This window comes from Tenrec ecaudatus, chromosome 1 (genome assembly GCF_050624435.1).
Source record: "Tenrec ecaudatus isolate mTenEca1 chromosome 1, mTenEca1.hap1, whole genome shotgun sequence".
Lineage (NCBI taxonomy): Eukaryota > Metazoa > Chordata > Mammalia > Afrosoricida > Tenrecidae > Tenrec > Tenrec ecaudatus.
Window position 1 is genome coordinate 30,979,713 of NC_134530.1, and position 14,452 is coordinate 30,994,164.

Sequence of the window (14,452 nt, forward strand, 5' to 3'; positions counted from 1 at the left end):
AAACGGGCAAACCACCCGGTTTGCAGTTTACCCTAGCAGTGTAACGAGTCCTCTGAAATGGAATACTCAAGCAAAGGCAAAACTCTTCAGAGTTTCGAGGGGAAATCCGTGTTTTTCCAAATTGCCCTGGCCACAGGGGACATCAAAGAACTCATTTCACCAGGAGCACCTACTAATCGCACAGTTGCAAATCACAGAGTGAAAATTCATAGAACCGCAAGGAGAAACAGGTACAGCTCAGATTCTGATTGGAGACTTCAACACTCCAATTTCAGTAACAGGTAGAACAGGTAGATCGAAAGCCAGCAAATCTATTCCAACAAGTCTCAGTTCACCTGAAAGAACTGCAACCATGCATGTTCTAGGCCTTCAAGAGCAACCCATTAGCAATCAAGAGCACGAAGACACGGGGAACACTCTCAAATATGTGGAATCAGACAGCCCACTTCTAAGTGGATCTTAAGGATCAAAAAAGAAATCACCCGTGGCTTGGGATTTTTACCTCATCTGTAAGATTCTGAGTTGGCCGGCCTCCATTTCATGGAGACTGGGAGAGGATATGAAACTTGGGGGTTCGAGAAAAGGATCGTTTATCACAGCCATCGTGATAACGAGTGTATCAATATTCTGATGCTGCTTCCCTGAGTCCTACTTCCCCCAGGACAATGAAAGAGTGCCAGATGGCACCTGCAGGCTGAGCTCGGGAACCAGAATCCGCAAATGGACAGTGAGGATAACTCCCCTTCCTGTGATTGGAAACACCGCCAGTCATCCAAGACGGTGAGCCCAGGTCTCTCCGGACTGGAGGGAAGGCACGGTCTCCACGCTTCAAGGCCGTTTGCTATCAGACATACTTGTCAAGGTCATCTGGACAAAGACAGGGAACACCTTCCTCAGAATCACGAGCGGCCCATGAAGACTTGTCTCCTCGCTAATGGAAACTGGGGAAGAGTTTGAAACAAATGAAACAAAGCCAGAACCTACCCACATTCGTGAGACGCAGCCAAGTAGTGCTTAAAGGAACACGGAAAAACGGGAAGACAGAGCGTAGGAAGGAAGAAAGGTCTACAGTCAATGAGCTAGGAGCCTACATTAAGAAGCTAAGAAAATAAAAAGCACAGTTAAACACAAAATAAATGGAAGGAAACAATAACGATAAGAGCAGAACCGAACAAAGTAGGAAATGTATCAACAATCCAGAGAATTATTGAAACCCGTAGCAACTTGTCTGAAAGATTAATAAAAGAGATAAACCTCCGAGTAGAGTGATCTAGAGAAAACAAGACACAAATTACCAATATAAAAAATGAGAAAGGGACATCATTATAATCGTACAGACATTAAAAGGATAATAAGTGTGAATAATGGATACTTTATGACAACAAATTCACTAGCTCAGATGAAATGGAAATACTTCTTGAACGATACAAAGAACCAAAGTGAATCCAGGAGAAAGTCAAAACCAGAAGAGACCTCTATCCATGGGAATACAAAGCAGAATTTATAATTTAAGAACTTCCTACAAAGGAAATTTCTGTTCCATATGGCTTCATGGGGGAGTGCTATCTGAATCTGATTACGTTACATTTTACTGTAATGTGATACATATTACATAAGGCATTACGAGAGGAAATTATAGACCCATATCCTTCATGACATATGCGAAAATACTCTTAACATTTTGGCAAATCTAAAGCAGCAGTGTATAAAAAGGAGACTAGATGGCGGATCAGTGGAACTGGTCCCGAGAACGTAACATTGTTTTAGCCTGGTGACGACAATTCCCGGGAGTCTCTCTGTCTGAAGGAACAAAGCAGAGACCAGGATGGTCATGGTGACAAATGATGGAAAGTTCTTTGCCAGCATCCCACACTTAGGATGCCAGGAATTATTGGAAAACCAGGAAAGGAATTGTTTCCTCAGCCCGATAAAGGACATGTCTCCTTCCCCTATTACAGGGATCAAGGCAAAGATGTTCGCTGTCACCTCTTTGAGGTCCTAGTCAAAGTAGCAAGGTAAGAAAGAGAAGTGAAAAAGGTCTGTCCGAATAGAAAAGGGAGTAAAGGGAGACACCAGATAGGGCAAGATATGACAAAATAATAACTTATAAATTATCAAGGGCTTATTATCAAGGGGGGAGCGGGGAGGGAGGGGGAAAAAGAGGACTTGATGCAAAGGGCTTAAGTGGAGAGCAAATGCTTTGAAAATGATGAGGGCAAAGCATGTACAGATGTGCTTTATACAAATGATGTATGTATATGTATGGATTGTGATAAGAGTTGTATGAGTCCCTAATAAAATGTTAAAAAATTTTTTTTAAAGTCTGTCCATTTACAAAGGAAGTAGAAGTAGGAAGAAGTAGAGCTGCTTTTATTGGGCGATGGCATGCTTGTTTATTTAGAAAATCCTAAAGAAGCTACAGAATTACTACAACATATAAATGGCTACAGCAAGGCCACTGGGTGTAGAGTTACTTGCATTTCTGTTAGCTAGCAAATGCTAAGTGAATTGTTCAATGGGATATATGATGTAGTGATAGCTACGTCGCGTATCATTTGTTAAAACTCATTGGACTGGGTGTATGCCAATGATGCCCGAATGAGCCTGATTAAAAAGAAAGCTTTAAGCTGGTGACCTGCTGTGTGCCAGGAGGCCACGTGTCTGACCCCATCTTCTACAACTGTGTTGCCCCATGTTGCATGTGCGGAGAATGAGACCTGAAGTTGTCAAGTCACATACCACACTCACCGTCAGAGGGAAATGGAGGGACTTTTGTCCTGTTCTAGAAGAAATGCTATTTAAAAACATTTATGTCTTTTTTTTTAAAGCTTTTTATTGTGATTCGAGGGAAAAGTTACAGAGAAAACTAGTCTTCCATTCTACAGGTCATGCGTGTTTTGTCTCACAACATTGGCTGCGGGGTCGTTCCTTCCGGTGGTCCCCTGTTCCTGTCCACCTCCTGGGGTCTATCCCGGGTCTATCCTGGGGTCTATTTCGTGTAGTTGTTTAAGCTTTGAAGTGGCTGTGACGTAGGAAACTTGCTAGGGAGTCCTCCTCGGGGCGTCGTTTTAAGCTCTCTTCAGTATGTTCTGTGTCAGAGCAAGCTCATAGGACAGAGAGCAGTGTCATCCCCCACTCCCACCCCCCTGCACCCAACAGGTTTTCTTGACTGTGGCCTTCAAGGCATCAGCTCACTAGAACTTTCTCTGATGGCGTCACGGCGTCAGGGGGTGTGTTCAGAGTTAACCTCATGGCCGGCCACCTAATGATTCACTCATAATTGGTTTATTTCCCCTAACATGTATGTCCTCTCCTTGAAGTAGGTTTCATTCCCGTATACTCTCTGAGTGTGATTGGCTGCCAATGTCAAGGTTGGCTTGTGGAGCTGAAGGTCTGACAACCTGACTGTGCAAAGATCACAGCCAAGGGAACTCTATGACTGTACTGTCGGACTTGGGGCCACCATGACTGGCGGCCAACTCGGAGGGAGCTAACAACCACCACCACCACCACACACATTGTAGCCTGTGCTCTAAGGTGACGCAGCTGCGGGGTACAGGTTTCCTTGGGGTTGTCAATGCTTCTTCTATGAGTCAGGGTCCAGTCAGGAGATAGAAATGACCTTGGTTATTTGGCGAGGGGCGATTTAATCGAGAGAATTCTGAACAAGTAGAACGTGGTCGTGATCAGTTGGAATCAACTCAGTGGGGTGAATGTTGTATTTTTTTTTTTGAGAGCGAGAAGGTGGCCAACGACTGCGCTTGTTGGGTGCTGTAGAGTCAGTTCCCACGCACCGTGTCCCTGTGCACAATCGAGTAGAGCAGTCGCCATCCAGCGTTTGAGCCCCATGGCTGCAGCCACTGTGCCTCAGTCTCCCTCTTTTTCGCTGCCCCTCTACGTTACTAGCCGCAGTGTGCTTCCCCAGCGACTGGTCCTTCTTGATCCCGAATTCAAAGTGGGCCAGACAAAATCTTGCCACCCTTGTTCCCAAGGAACATCCCAGCTGTACTTCCAAGACAAGTCTCCTCATACTCCTGATCGTCAGCATTCTTCGCCGGCACCGTCATTCAAAGGGGCACCGATTCTTCTTCGGCCTTCCTGATGCGTCATTCAACTGTCACGTGCATATGAGGCGATTGAAAACGCCATGGCTTGGGTCAGGCACAACTTAGCCCGCAAAATGACACCTTGGCTCTGTGACACGTGAAAGAGGTCTCTTGTAGCAGATTTGACGAACGCAGTGCATCTTTTGATTTCTTGACGGCCGCTTGCTTGGATATTGATTCTGGGTCCAAGTTGCCATGAAGTTGCTTAGCAGTTTCATTGTGAGGATTTTTGCTTTCTTTCTGTTAAGTCTTGCCCACATGGAAGGATATGTAATCTTTTATCTTTATTATTATTAACTACTAAGAGAGATCCAACAGAATGCTAAGCATTTCAGAAGTATCAGGGGTTTGCCAAGGTGGGTGATATGCTCGGGGGCGGTGGGGGGAGCTATAAAAGAGCCATGTACATTTCATCCTGGATTCTGGCCTATTGTAAAAAGGTTTTTCATTGCGGGGGGCAATAGGCCAAATTAGTCTGGGAGCCTGTTCTCTTGACTGAGAAAGAGGGAGTAGCGAATAAACTAAGGGATGGAAGAATGCTGCTCCCCATCTCCCACCCCCAGCCTCACCGGCTGAGCTCCATGCCTTTTTGCCGCTGACTTGACTTCCACGGGAACATGCTGGGTGCGGGGGGCATGGGCTGGCGTGGGTCTCTTGTTGGGGTATCACGGGGCTAGAGCTGGCCCATCGATGCAGCCTGCATTGACAGGGTGTGGGGAGATTGGAGTGGGCTGGAGCAGCCAGCCACGGAGGGAGTGTGTCCTGAGCGCTCAACTGGAACTCATCTCTGTGGCTATTGGGTTCTTACTCTGCACGGTAATGACAATGGTCATAACGACAGAGGACAGAAATGGAATGGGACATGTCTTCTTGCCACTATCCTCTTTTAAAAATTTTTAATCATTTTATTAGGGGCTCATACAACTCATCACAATCCACACATGGATCAATTGTATAAAGCACATTTGTACATTTGTTACCGTCATCATTCTCAAAATATTTGCTCTCCACATAAGCCCCTGGCATCAGCTCCTCATTTTCCCCTCCCCTTCCTGCTCCCCCTCCCTCATGAACCCTTGATAATTTATAAATTATTATTTCATCATATCTTATACTATCACCTTGTAGGCTCCCTTAATCGTTCTCCTTTGATGAAGTTTAATGTTCTGCCAGGTTGGCACAGGAGAAACGTTTACCGGGTCCAGCTCCAGTATCACCAAGCAGGACAAACAAGGGTTAAGTAAGCACTAGAAGATAATAAGTTGACACATGTTCTAACAGTGAGGAAGATGTTGGGGCACTTTTGGGTTCAGCTTCATCATCAAATGCCCATGTACTCAGGTGCCACGAGTGTTCTGGTGAGTCTATTTTTCTTTTCAGCTCTAGTGCTCTCAAATGTATTTATTTCTGGGTAGCCTGGATTGATTCTTGGCTTATTTGCCCAGTGGCCAATGCCAGCGTAGGAGCCCCAAAGCCAATGCCTACAGTCCAGGTGGGTCTTTCCAGTGAAGACAGCCAGCCAGGTGGAGGTTGTGGCCATCTGGAGAGTGCACACCCGTCTGAAGGGGCAGCTGCTTCTCAGCTCCAGCCAGCGGCTGCTCGGCGGGAGCCTGGCCTGGAGTTGCCGGATCATCTCATTTTTCAGGAGATGCTGGGACTCCCCATCTTTCAATTTTCAACTGTTGGCAAATAATTCAGGTGGAAAAAATACTGCGTGGACCAAGTAAGCACATCTCTGACTAGACTGAGCCCCTGGGCAGCCGGCCGGTGTGTGCCTTGTGCTTCAGAGTTGCCCTTACTGCCTGCCTTGCCCTCGTTTTCTCCAGCCAATTGGTTTACAAGCCCCATTTACCTCACTTTTGTAAATATATATATCGGTCTGGTTCCGTTTTCCCCATTCTGACCGCCGTCATTCAGGATCTCGTTGTCCCTCTCCAGGGCTGTGATCGTGACCTCCAGTAAGTATTGGCCCTCTCTGCCACACTGGCACCAAAGCATGGCTTCTAAAGCATGGTCATTTCTGCGTCTCTCCTCTGATGAAAAGACTGCCATGACTTTCCGGGCTCTTCTAGAAAAACTCAATTCACCTGGCATTTCCATCCCTCCGCTTGGAAGCCGCCTCCCTTTCCAGCTTTGGGTTCGGTCGTTCTTCTCCAGGGATCTTCAGACCCTGTGGTTGAAGCCTGTCCATCTTTACCTCTCGTGTCCCTGGCCCCTAACTCAAGGAGACCGCGTGTGCAATGGAACGAAACACGATGGAGTGACATCCTGACCAGTCCTGCCCCATCCCAATGATTGGCTATGGACCAGACAACTGTTTTCCTTACAGTTGACTGATTTTTGGAAGAAGCTCACTAAGATTTTCTTCTTAGGCTGCCATAGGATGGGAGCTCCTTATTGAACTGAAAGCGGCTCTGCATCTGAACAGCACGCAAGCTGCCTGCTAGACAGGTGGTGGCTGTGGATGAGGTGTAGGCATTTGGCCAGGGCCAACCCTGGGTCTCTCTCATGCCAGGTGAGACTTCTGCCACTGAGCTAGCACCGGCCCCATTCTGCAACTCCAACTACTGTAGCGTGTTCCATTTCTGGGACAGACTCGCGCTCCTTTCCTGGTTTTGCACATGCAAAAATGCCTTTGCCTAATGCCTTTACCACTTACCGGTCTGCTGGGGGAAATTACTCATTCTTCAAGAACCAGGTTAAACGCTCACTTCGTAGAGAACCCTTCCCTGCTCTTCTCCTCTGTGATCTTGTAAGTCATTGTTCATGCTGCTAATTCAACACTCATCGTCTGTTTTGCAGTTGACACAATAGCCCCGGATCCCGCAGTCTAGTCTGTCTTCCCAGCGGTATTGGAGGATAAGGACCATTTCTCATATGTCTTTGTATCATTAGGGCCTGGCATAGTGCCTGCCATATAGTAGGGGTACTCAATAATTTATTGAAGGGTTGGATCCATGAGTGGATGAATAAATGAAAGAAGGGATGAATTGCCTCTTCACTGAGTCTGACTCTGAATATTTTTTATGGTTGCTCAACATTTCCTTGCTGCCTGGTGCTTGCGGCATCCCGAGAACTCGTTGACCACGTCGAAATAGCAGCGAGCCACCTGGGACCGACTTTAATTCCGAGGCTTAGGCTTTTAGGAATTTATCCTGAATTGCGATTCCCCATGTTATGGAAAGCCCTCCAGACACCCTTGGCGATCTTTTCCATCCTCATAAATTGTGAGAGGAGAGTTAGACTACAACCTACACAAATATGATTTATAAACCACTGCTCTCTATGCGAGTTGCTTATGACCTAAGAGCTGGTTATTTGGAAAGCATGATTTGGGATATTGATCTTGCACATCCTGTTCAGGGTTGTGGTCCAGCCAGCTGGGTGCTCAGAAAACACATGAATGGTCAAGGATGGGGATACGTGCGCCTGGGGATTGTGCTATTGGGTTCCGAGTTGGAGTACTTATGCCGGAGGAGACCCACACACTTTCTGCATGGGTGTAACAGGAGAGTGTCTGAGGGAGCGGGTATGGAATGGCTATTGATCGATTGATTTTATTTTTAACATTAAGGCCAATTATTATTCTTATTAATTGTCATGTATAATGAGTAGTGGATTCTGGGAAAGTTTGCTTCCACTGTCACCATGTCAGTTAGAAGTCATTAATATGACATTCACACATCCCTAATAAAGTGCACAGCACAGAGATCTGGCACCATCGAAATGCCCAGAGGACAGAAAGCATGAGCCTTAAAACCAAGAGTATTGGAAACAAGATATTTTTACTTCTCAATTGGGAGTGATATAATTGCATTCTGTGGCTCTAGCAGATGCTGAGGCCAGCTGCTAGGAGAGTGTGGGCCTTTCCCCCCTTTGGTCCCTTACAGATAAAACCCTTGTGTAAAACTCTCATAAAAAATTCCTTCGGTTGAAAGTTCTTTTTTTGGGGTATGTGTATGTGTATAAAACACATGAGATGTATAAACCAGAGATATTTTTATTACTTGGACTCAAGAGAAAAAGAACCAAAACTATTTGGGTGGAGCTGTTTACTTTGTTATGATAAACCCTTAAATCACCTCAAGTGACTCTTTTTCCCCTCTGCCTGTCATTGGACGGACCCTTGTCTTGAAGACAGATGGACAGTCTGAAGGTCAGCTGGAAGACCTGGGAGTTACACCCGTCCTCTGTCTGGGAGCTGCTAGATGGGAAATGGCTGGAGGAGAATTGGATTTCTCTGGCTGAATTATCCCACTAAGTTAAAGATACACGTCTCAGGTGGAAGTTAACTTCTGGGTAGGAATGGCAGTAACTCTGTTGGCACCCACGCCTCAGCATCCTCACGAATCGCATGGTTGTTGTTTGTTGTCCAGGGGCATCCTCCTGTAATACTCAAAACTCAAACTCACTGCCATTGAGTCGATGCAGACTCAGAACGAGCCTGTAGGACAAGCTAGAACGGCCGTTCTCGATGAAAGTGGAAAGTCCCGTCTTTCCCCCATGGAGCAGCTGGTGGATTCCAACGACTGACCTGACTGCTAGCCACCCAACACGTAACCACCACGCCACTCGGGCTCCTTCAACTCCAAGCATCGCAGAACAAAACTGCCAGGCTTTCTAGTCCTGTCAGGAGTTACGGGCTGAGAAACCCGGAGGGGACATTCCAGCCTGCCTTATGAGTTGGGTCCCTATGAGTTGGAATTGACTCGATGGCAGTGAGTTTGGGGCCTTCTGCCAGATCCATAGCTATTGGTCTGTTTGAATTCATTGCTGTGGCCACCACGCATTTTGAGTGAGCTCCAAGCTAGGCGGTCTCATCTTCGAGCACTCGATCCGAAAAGATTCCGCTGTAATTGCCACAGTTTCACTGGCTACGTTTGAGAAAGCTTGGTCTTTCTTTCAAGTCTGTCTTCATCTAGAAGGTTCACTGAAATATCGACGCTCCACCACGCATGACACTGCCAGTAGTTGGATAGCATCATCAAATTCACTGCCATCGAGCTGTGCTGACTCACATTGACTCCGTAAGACAGAGTAGAACTGTCTCTGTGGGTTTCCAAGCCTGCAACTCTTTCAGGGAGAAGAAAGCCTCGTCTTTCCCCCTCAGAGCAGCTGGTGGTTTTGAACTGCTGACCTTGCGGTGAGCAGTCCAATGGGTAATCACTACACACACGGCCATAATACGACAGAGGCAGGCGCTAGAGAATCCCACCTCACTCTAAACAAATGAAAATTGCCTCACCATCAGGGTGAGAAATGAACTCTCCCCCACCCCCACCGAAATGGGACAATGGGACAGTGAGCCCTGCTCTCAAAGGCAGTGCTGGCTTGAGGTGGCATTTCCTTACACACATGGGGCTGAGGTCAGTCACCCCGGATACAGATGGCAGTCTGTGACTTGGCAGTGTGGTGTCCTTTGGCTCAAGGTAACATGTGTGTTGCCGACTGTTGTGAAGTTCATGTCTAGAACTGTGCTAATCCAGCCATGGCTCACGGCCCTTGAGCACTGAAACATGCGGCCAATGCACACTGACCTGGGCTGTACACGCCCCCCCCCTCTTCCCCCCCAATGTTGAACACTTGGTGCAGCAGCAGAACTTCCTGGCTAATTCTAAGACTCAGTGAGATGACAGGGTGCGGGGTACATGGGGTTAAAATACAGAATCTACTGCTGAAGTGGATGTCTTAAAAGTGATTTTCGATTTCTGTGTGCTGATAAACACACGGCTGCTAGAAGCTTTAAAACCGCACACACAGCTGCCATTTGCAGCTCATGGACATTTTCAGGAGCGGGGTGGCTCTGAATTGGCCGGCCTGGGTGAGGAGCAGTTGGTAGGGCATTTCCAGGGCACCTCTTAGTGATGATATGTTGAGCTGCTAACCCCAGGTCGGCAGTTCAAAATCACCAGACGCTCCTTGGGGGGAAAGACGAGACTTTCTACTCCCATAAATAGTGTCTCAGAAACCCACAGGGCAGTTCTACCCTGTTCTTGAGGTCACTCTGAGCCGGAATTGGCTCAACGGTAATGAGTTCAGTGTTTCGTGTTCTCTTCATGTACAAGGGTAATTGCATCGATACCTTGATTTTATCACCCCCCCCCCGCTCCTCATATGTCAGAAGAGGTGGCACAGGTGGGGATCTTTCTGCATGCATTTTTTTGTTTTTGCCAAGGGCCATTCGGGCATTGATATTATCATTAGAGGGTCATTTTGGTCAAACATTTCATTACCTCCCCCTTCAGGTGATGGATGGAACTGCTTCTCTTTGGCGAGGCATGTGATGTTACTTGGTAAGAGGATGATTTCGAGGGACTTCTAAGGCCCCGGGGCAGGATGGTCCCCACCCCTGATCTTGAAGAGGTGTTTGCTTTGATTCATGCAACTCTCCATTGCGTCTTTGGATACAAGACACAGTCTAGGCTCTGCAGTGAACCTTGGACTCTCCCTTGGATTTGCCAGACCAGACCAGGGAGAAACATCACAGGGTCCGGGAGTCCCGAATGATGCCAGGGTTTGGTGCCTTGGTGCTGTAGTAGCAGAAATACCACACACAGGGGGCTTTAAAAAACAGAACTGTCCTCTAGTTCTTAAATACTTCCTCCCTCACTATCATGATCCCAATTCTACTTTACAAATCTGGCTAGACCAGAGGATGTACATTGGTACAGATAGGAACTGGAAACACAGGGAATCCAGGGCGGATGATTCCTTCAGGACCAGTGGTGAGAGTGGCGATGCCTGGAGGGTGGAGGGAAGGTGGGGTAGAAAGGGGGGACCGATTGCAAGGATCTACATATAACCTCCTCCCTGGGGGATGGACAACAGAAAAGTGGGTGAAGGGAGATGTCGGACAGTGTAAGATATGACAAATTAATAATAAAGGGTTCATGTGGGAGGGGGAGCAGGGAGGGAGGGGGAAGATGAGCAGCAGATATTAAGAGCTCAAGTAGAAAGCAAATGTTTTGAGAATGATGATGGCAACAAATGTGCAAATGTGCTTGACACAATGGATGTATATTTGGATTGTGATAAGAATTGTATGAGCCCCCAATAAAATGATTTAAAGGAAAAAACTCCACGACCCCCTATCCTGCCCTCCCCCCAAACCAGAACTTTATTTCCTCACAGTTTAGGAGGTTGGAGGTCTGAATTCAGGCGGTGGCTTTAGGGGAAGCCCCTTCTTTCTCTTTTTCACCTCTTGTCGTCCTGAGGCTCCTTGGTAAACCCTACATTCCTTGGCGATCCCCATGTTTCTTGGCAATCCCTGTGGTCCTTGATCATCCCTATATTCCGTGGCCCTCCCTAATTGTACTTGTGCCTGTTTCATTGGTCTCTGTGTCATCTTACACCAATAAAAACCCACAGCAGAGAATCCAAACCCATTGTCATTGAGTCTATTCTGCCTCACGGCTACCCATTAGGACAGAGTAGGATTACCCCACTGGGTCTCCCGGGCTCCAAGGTTAAGGAAGCAGGCTGTGTTAGTCCTGGTAGACTAGAGAAACAGATTCATAGACACTCATATGTATATAACAAAGAGGTTTATAGACAAGAACAATTGAATATTGAGAAAATGTCCCAGCCCAGTCCAGATCAAGTCTGTCAGTCTGATATTAGCCCATCTGTCTGATACCAATCTATAAAGTCTTCTTCAGCCTCACGAAACACATGCAATGACACTGAATACAGGATGATCACAGACCAGTGGGTTGGAAGTCTTGTGGATCCAGTGGCGTTGTAAGCATCTCAGCACTGGCAGGGGTCTCCACGTGACTTTTCTGGCTCCAGAGGTCTGGTTGCATCAGGTTAGGTCCATGTGGCTTCTCCAGTTCCCAGGGGCCGGGGTCTATCAGCGTAGTGACATGTGTCTAGTCAGTAGAGCGTCTCCAAGGGAGTGAGCAGAGGGAGAGAAGTATCTCCTGCCTCCGAGGAGGAAAATACAGGAGTTCCCAGAATTCTCAGGAGAAGGCCATGCCCAAACAGAGGCCTCATTGGTTATACCTTGATTGACAGGCCAGACTCCACCCCTTCAGTCATAATCCTCTCAAATTGACACCAGATTCTGTAACTACCACACAGACCGCCACCTCTTTCTGGAGTGGCTTGCAAATTCGAACGGCTGACCTTTGGGTTAGTCACGAAGTCATTAACCCCTGTGTTACCAGGGCTCTTAAAAGACACGAGTTAGTTCCTCAGGAGTGCTGCCATTTAAGACACACCCCACAGTGATGTGGCCCCATCAACAGACCCAGGAAAACCCTGTTCTGAAATGGGATTACATACCAAGAAGGGGTTAGGGAGGGGCGTGCAGAGAGTAAGATTCCGATGGGACACAATTCAATCTGTAACAGGTGGCCCTTGCTGAGAAGGCTCCTGAGGCCCAGCGATGCCTGCGAGGTGGGCAGAGCTAGATAGAGCCCATGTGATGAGGTGGGCAGGGTCAAAAGAAGCCCTCTTATCTACCAGCATGAGGGCATGGCCTTGGTGGTAACCTTTGGACACGGCTGGCCCACAGCTGACTCACCCCCAAGATTAGCTATGAACAGAGTACATTGATCCAGGCAGACAGGCCCAGCCTGACCAGCAAGTGGAGGCTGAGTGTCCCCCTACCTCTGTGGGTGGACAAGCCTAGTTCACAGCACGCAAGGGGTCTGCAGGGTTGAGTGAAGGCGCTACGTTGCCCACTGGCCCTTCCCGATCTGGCCTGGCTAATGCCTGGGCGGGCTCACCTGCTTTCCTGGTCTGCAGGATGCGGCCTGATGCCAAGCAGCCTATGAGTGATCAGTCTGTAGCCCATCCAACTGCAGCCCATCCTCTGAGCCCCTGCCACACACACACATTGTGCCTGGGTGGCACTTTTTCTTTTTGAACGTCCAAAGGACAAACGAAACATTTAAAAACTGCAAGCTGGACAGTCTTTGCTTTGGAGCCTGCAGTGAATTCCTTCATCTTGGCAGCCACGTTGTCCTTCTCAGCACTGAGGCCGTATTTAGAATCCAGGAAGAGAGGGGTGAAGAGCCAGGGCACTGGAGAAGCCTAGGGTTGCGAACTTGGCTCTCTCTCTCTCTCTCTTTCTCACTGTGTGCATATAAGGACTGCCAATTTCTTTTTCTCAGTGTCACGACCCTCTGGATGTCCACTCTGAGTTCTTGCTTCAGCATTCTGTGTCTTCTGTGCTACTGAGTGTGAGAGGCAGCCAGAGACATGCGTGTCCTGTATTCGAAGCCCCGGGCCCTGGCTTCATTACAAACACACCACTGTGAGCAGACCCATTTCTCCTCTCGGCTGCAGTTTCCTCCTCCCTTAAAGGGAGATTAGGGTTGGAGTTTGGGAGGCAGTGAGACCAGTCAATGGTGGTGGAACAACTGGGAGAGGGCTGGGAAGAACGCACAGCTTGGAGAATGTAATTCGTGTCAATGAGGTTGTGGCTGTAGTGTATGGCAATGTATGTATATTCACCAAAATTTAAACGACAAAAAAGGAGACCTGTTGGACCTTTGGGTGGCCAAGCCCAGGGAAGGAATTCTCTCAGGAGTGGAACTAGGAGATAGCAAGAGGCCCAGGGATGGGAGGGAGCCATGTGCTGACTGAGCAGTGGTTCAGTTCATCGTTTCATTCTTGGCAGCCAATAACAGGAACCTAACAGCAGGCAACTTTGTGTGGGCCCTTTCTGCTGTCCAGGCTCTTGATGGACGGAACAGGCTACTAGAAGGAGGTGACTTAGGCTGTATTAGTTACCAGTCCCTGGTGACCTCGTGGTAGGGGCCAGTTTCCATGGTTAGGAGAGGACCCATCTCCATCTGCGCCCAGGGGCCTTCCCTACTCCACGGTATGGGTGGCATTTCTTACTGTAACCTGCTCTCTTTGCTCTGTTGGGTGGTCGTCTCTTCCTTTGCATTGAGGTCGAGTTTAGTATCGGGACACGGGTGCCAACTCCAGGATGCCAACCCCATCAGCGGTCTTCAGCGGGGCAGGGCTGCGCGTGCTGGAGCGATCCTATTCTAGGAACCTGGTCGTGGAGAGAGTCAGATGGAGGCCTGTCTCGGCTTGTTCTTCATAGTCAAGGGCAGCAGCTCCATGTTGCTCCATCACCAAGAGCAAGGGACACATGTACTAGCCGAGCCTTAATTTAACTTACAATCCCTGCCAATTTCATGTTAGCAGATCCGCTTGGAGCTAGAAGTAATGAACCATATCATGCCTCAGAGCTGAAGCAATGACTTATGTTGATGTCACCCACTGGCTTTTTATGGAAATTATTAATAAATCAGTAATTCTATCCACAGTGATGTTGTTGTGTTTATAAATATTTAATTTACCTTCAGGTGCCCACCTTTCCTCCA

The 14,452-nt window shown here is 47.9% G+C and overlaps 1 protein-coding gene across 1 annotated transcript in view; it reads left to right on the forward strand.

The window, feature by feature from the left end:
* Window positions 1-14,452, forward strand: part of CAMTA1 (calmodulin binding transcription activator 1) — a 1,074,576-nt gene that overhangs the window by 347,651 nt on the left and 712,473 nt on the right. The gene's annotated exons all lie outside the window — the stretch shown is intronic.